At 42.8% G+C, this 5,984-nt stretch overlaps 1 pseudogene; it reads right to left on the reverse strand.

The window, feature by feature from the left end:
• Positions 1 to 4,610: 4,610 nt before the first annotated feature.
• On the reverse strand, positions 4,611 to 5,307 carry LOC149997442 (WASH complex subunit 3 pseudogene; annotated as a pseudogene).
• Positions 5,308 to 5,984: the final 677 nt, after the last annotated feature.

Consider the following 5,984-nt stretch of genomic DNA (forward strand, 5'->3'; position numbering starts at 1 on the left):
AGAGAACTAATTCAGGCTGGCTGTGGCAGCAATATATAGTCACCCAGCCCCGGGGTGAATGTGTCCCGCCCTGCCAGTGGTTCTCAGTCCCAGCTGCACTTGGGGAAACTTCCTGGCGAGGTCTATAAGAATGCCTGGGCAAGAGCTCTGTGGTGCTAAAATTCAAGATAGTCGGTATCCTTGGTGGCAGATAGGACTGGAAGAAGACACTGGGGACTTAGAGGAGGCTGGTAAAACTCTGCTTCTTGATCTGGCTGCTGGTTATTCAAGTGCACTCAATTTATAAAAATTCATGGAGCTATGCACTTATTATATGTGCACTTTTCTGTATGAATGTTATATTTCAATGAGAAGTCAAAGAAAGGAACAGAAATAGCTGTCTGGGCCCAGCCCAGATTAATTAAATCAGAACATTTGGAGTAGGGCCTGGGTAGTGGCCAGGTGATTCTAAAGGGAAGTCAAGGGTTAGAACTGCTGGTTCAACCCCACATTTAGTAATCCCATCCCCCAGATGTGGACTCAAGCATGGGTGTGTGATATTAGGGGGAGTGGGTTGAGGGACTTCTGGGAAAGTTCTCTTATTTCCCAAAGGGTCTCACTGAGTGTGGATGTTGTCAGGGGGTGAGGTGCTTGGGCTGCTGAGGCCGCCTTGCAGTCAGGAAGGAAAAGCCCAGGAGGAAGGGCCCAGGTGGCTGACTGACCCAGAGGCTGGATATGGTGGGGCAGCTAAGTTTCCAATCCTGCTGATCATTGGGAACACTCTGGGAATGCTTTAAACATGCAGATGAACACTAAAAAAATAAGCAATCCAATTTAGAAAATGGACAAAGGACCTGAATAGACACTTCTTTAAAGAGGACATACAGGTGGCCAATAGATATATGAAAAAGTGCTCAACATCACTAATCTTCAGGGAAATACAACTTAAAACCACAATGAGATACTGCCTCACACCTGTCAGAATGGCTATCATCAATAAATCAACAAACAACAAGTGCTGGCGAGGATGTGGAGAAACGGGAACCTTAGTGCACGGCTGGTGGGAATGCAGGTTAGTGCAGCCCTTGTGGAAAACACTATGGGGTTTGCTCAAAAAATTAAAAATGAGGAGACTTTCAGTCAATATATCAAATATGGCTTGCCTCTTCACACAACCACATCAAAATTACAACTAAAATATAGAACAACCATCGCTCAGAATTGTCAAAAATTGAGTTGAATGGAAGTCTGACAACTACAGAATGAAAGAAACCACATCCACCCAGACGGGTAGGAGGGGCACAGAGTGGAATGAGCTGGTCCCTCACCCACATGTGGTGGATAAGAATCCTGGAGGGAAGGCTCAGGAGCAAGGAGTCCCAGCCCCACACCAGGCCCCCCAGCCCAGGGTTCCAGAGCCAAGAAGATAAGTCCCCACAACTTCTGGCTGCAAAAATCAGCATGGATTGAGTCAGTGGAAGAAACGGCTGGAGCCCCAAGCAGTTCCTTTAAAGAACCCACAGATGAACTTGCTCCAATTCACTCCCTCTGAGCTCCAGCACCCGAGTAGCAGATTGAAAGGCATCAGTGGTATATAGGGAGGAACTGAGGTGTCTGGCATCAAGACAAACACAGGCCATTGTTTCTTTTCTAAACCCTAGCCTCAAAGAGTCAGCAAACTCATGCCATACCTAAGATACCATCAAGCTAACTAATACTGTTTGATCCTCCTTGGAGATTCCCAGAGACTCTGCCTCATTGGACCCACCCAAGCTGCCTTTCCAAATGAATGGGTGGTCCTGGCTCATGCTTCACAACTTCTTAAATCCTCTCAAACAAGCAACAGTGGCCTCAGTGAGCCCCAGGCCTGGCACTAGCAGCAGCCAGTTTAGATTCACACCTTGGCTTCACCTGAGAATCTCTAAGCCCAGCACAAGTAGCAGCCATCTCAGATTGCTTTACAGCTCAGGCAGGGTGGCCCTGGGCAAAACACAGGTGGGGTCTGACCATAGCCTGCACCACCCTGGAAACTCCAGAACCAATGCACCCAGTGGACACAGATGGACCACATTGGAGCACCACCATGCTGCCCCCACATGGCTGATTCTTCAAGGAGGGTGGAGTTGGGTGGTCAGTGGTCACAGCCAATCCTTGCAGCTGACTGGCCTGGGTTAATCCCTCCCATTTATCTGCCAACAGCAACCAAGGCTCAACTACAAGATGAGGGTGTACTCAAACCTCACGGAGGGTGTACTCAACCCTCACGAAGGGTGTACCTCGAGTACTCAGCTTGGGTGATAGGGGCGGCAGAGGAAGTGGTGCTACTGGACCCTCTAGGACACCTACTATATTAGGCCACACTACCAAGACACAGAGTCAAAGCAGCTCTACTGCTTTATACACAGAAACAAACATAGAAATGCTGCCCAACGAAATATGCCCCAACGAAGGAAGAGATCAAAACTCCAGAGGAAGAGCTAAATGAAATGAAGATAAGCAATTAATCGGATGGAGAGTTCAAAACACTGGTTATAAGGACGCTGAAGGAACTTAGTGAGGACCTCAGCAGCATAAAAAAGATCCAGTCATAAACAAAGGATTCACTAATTGAAATAAAAAAACAATTTATAGGGAAAAAAACAGTAGAGTGCGTGAAGCTGAGAGTCAATGATTTGAAACATAAGAAAGCAAAAAACAATCAGTAAGAACAACAAGAAAAAAGAATCCACAAAAATGAGGATAGTATAAGCAGGCTCTGGGACAACTTCAAGAGGCCCAACATTTGCATCATAGGGGTGCCAGAAGGAGAAGAGAAAAAGCAAGAAGTGGGAAATCTATCTGAAAAAATAATGAAAAAAACTTCCCTAATTTGGTAAAGGAAATAGACATTCAAGTCCAGGAAGCACAGAGAACCAAATAAGATGGATGCAAAGAGGCCCACTCCAAGACACATCATAATTAATTACAATGCCAAAGGTTAAAGACAAAGAGAAAAGAAGTTAGTTAGTTACAAGGGAGTTCCCATAACACTGTTAGTTGATTTCTCAAAAGAAACTTTGCAGGCTAAAAGGGACTGGCAAGAAATATTCAAAGTTATGAAAAGCAGAGACCTACAGCCAAGATTGCTCTACCCAGCAAAGCTATCATTTAGAAGAGAAGAGCAGGTACAGAGCTTCCCAGACAAGAAAAAACTAAAGGAGTTCATCATTAACAAACCATTATTATATGAAATGTTAAAGGCACTTATTTAAGAAAAAGAAGATAAAAACTATGAATAATAAAATGGCAATAAATGCATATCTATCAACAATTGAATCTAAAAAAACAAACTAAGCAAACAAGAAGAACAGAGATAGAATCATAGATATGGAGAGTGTTTTGATGGTTGCCAGATGGGAGGGGAGTTTGGGGGATGGGTGAAGAGGTGAGGGGATTAAGAAGTACAAATAGGTGGTTACGGAATATCCATGGGGATATAAAGTACAGCATAGGAAATAGCCAAATAACCGATTTATGACCCAGGGCCAGGAACAACGGGGTGGGGATCACCTGAGGGAGTTGGGGGTACAGGGTAGAGGGGGGAAAAAGGGGAAAAGTCAGGACAACTATAATAGTATAATCAATAAAATATAATTAAAACATTAAAAATGAAACTGCCTTTTGACCCAGTCATCTCATTTCTTGGAATATATCCAAAAAAACCACAAAACACTGATTCGAAAGAACATATGCACCCCTATGTTCATTGCAGCATTATTTACAGTGGCCAAGATATGGAAGAAACCTAAGTGCGCATCAATAGATGAGTGGATAAAAAAGTAGTGATATATATATATCACTACTTTATATATATATATATAAATTCCATATATATATATATAAATTCCATATATATATATAAATTCCATATATATATATATATATATGGAATTTTACTCAGCCATAAAAAAGAATGAAATCTTACTATTTGCGACAGTATGAATGAACGTAGAGGCTATTATGTTCAGAGAAATAAGTCAAAGGCAAATATCATATGATTTCATTGATATGTGGAATCTAAAGAAAAATATAAATGGACAAACAAAACAGAAACAGACTCATAGAGACAGAAAGCAGACTGATGGTTGCCGGAGGGAGGGGCTTGGGGGACCAGGTGAAAAAGGTGAACAGGTTGAGAAGTACAGGCTGAGAGGCACAAGACAGACATGGGGATGTAAGTGCAGCACAAGGAATGTAGTCAGTGATGCTGTGATTATTGTGTGTGTTGCCAGGTGGGGATTCGAAACATCAGGGGGAACGCTTTTAAATTTTGTATTTATTGGGGTAACATTGGTTTGCAAAACCACACAGGTTTCAAGCAGAGGCAGATTTAATGGCGGGTGCACCGGGTGCCCACCCTGGGCCCCGACTTCTGAAGAGCCCCACAAAACCCCACCTTACACTTTTTTCTAATGACACCAAGTTTGGTTTCATCACTACACTGCATAAAATATGGTTAACATGTATCTTTATTTTCCCTGTCTCTCTCTCTTTTTTTTTTTTTTTTTGCAAGGTTATACATGGTTTATTATTATTACTTTAACACAGAGAGCTTGGTGGTGAGTATTTGGCCACTTATTGTTTTTGTGAATAAGAGTTCAAGTTCAGGCTCTCTTTCCAATAAAACGTAAATTCATGCTTATATGTGAATATGTAATTGTTATCAAAATTAAACTTAGCCACTAAAAGAAGATTCGCTATCTGAACTTTCTTCTGTATTTTTTTCACCTTCTCTGTCAGGCATTGGAGCATCTGGCCTCTCAAGAAGATTTGGGTCTAGTCCTTCTGATATCATTTTGTTTCTTATTGCCATCACTGGAACACCCACTTGAACCATTTTGAGATATCTGGCATATCTTGGATCCTTGGCTACAGTTAAGATATTTTCTGCTGTTACTTCACTTTCCTGTGGTCCAGAGTCTTGTAAACTGTTCTGCTGTGATTGCTCTGAAGTGGTTTCAGGATGGGATTCATTTGTGATACTAGAGACACTTACGGGAGATACTTCAAATGTGACATCATCTAGGCCTGGGATAGATGACAACTTTGCGTCTAAAATATTGAGAGTTGTTTCAATCTGTTGTATACGAAGAGAAAGGCCTGCCAGTTTCTCCTCACAAACTGTAGAAAAGCGGGTGAGGAACTGTACAGTGTGCACCACAAACTGGTTTAGAAATGCCATCGTTCTTTTCTGTTGAATAGCTGGCACCTTGGTCAGGTCTATGCCTGACCCCATGAGATGAAGCCCGTCCTCATCCATCTCCTCAGCAGGCAGGGGACCCAGGGATCACCCACAAACCCACCCGCCAATGTTGCCCATCCAACTCTGTTCTCTCTTTTTTTTAAGAGGCCCAATATTTTCTTCTGTGCCCAGGGCCTCAACTGACCTTAATCCGCCTCTGTCAAGTGTACAACTCAATAAGACGTCATCTGCACACAGCAAAGTCTCTTTCTGTCTCATTTCCTCTGCTTTGCCCCCCTCCTCCTACGCCACCCCCCCTTTCCCTCTGGCTGTCCTCACACTGTTCTCTGTGTCTATGTGGCATGTATCCATATCTATTTCTATATCTTTATCTATATCTGTATTTATCTATATCTTTGTTGGCTAATTCCTTCACTTTCTTTCATTCAGCCCTGCCTGCCCCCTCTCCTCTGACAGCCTGTTCCATGTGTCCACGCCTCTGTTTCTATTTTACGTGCCAGTTTATTTTGTTCATTAGATTCCACATGTAAGTGAGATCATGTGGTATCTATCTTTCTCTGGTTTATTTCACTTAGCATAATACATCTCCAGGTTCAACCATGCTGTCACAAAAGGTACAATTTCCTTATTTGGGGGGCGGGTGCATAGTATTCCATTGCGTAAATGTACCATGGTTTGTTTGTTTTTTTAATCCACTCATCTACTGATGGGCACTTGGGTTGTTTCCAGATCTTGGCTATTGGAAATAACACTGCAATGAACA

The sequence above is a fragment of the Furipterus horrens genome, unplaced genomic scaffold (assembly GCF_987537825.1).
Source record: "Furipterus horrens unplaced genomic scaffold, mFurHor1.1.pri manual_scaffold_11, whole genome shotgun sequence".
Lineage (NCBI taxonomy): Eukaryota > Metazoa > Chordata > Mammalia > Chiroptera > Furipteridae > Furipterus > Furipterus horrens.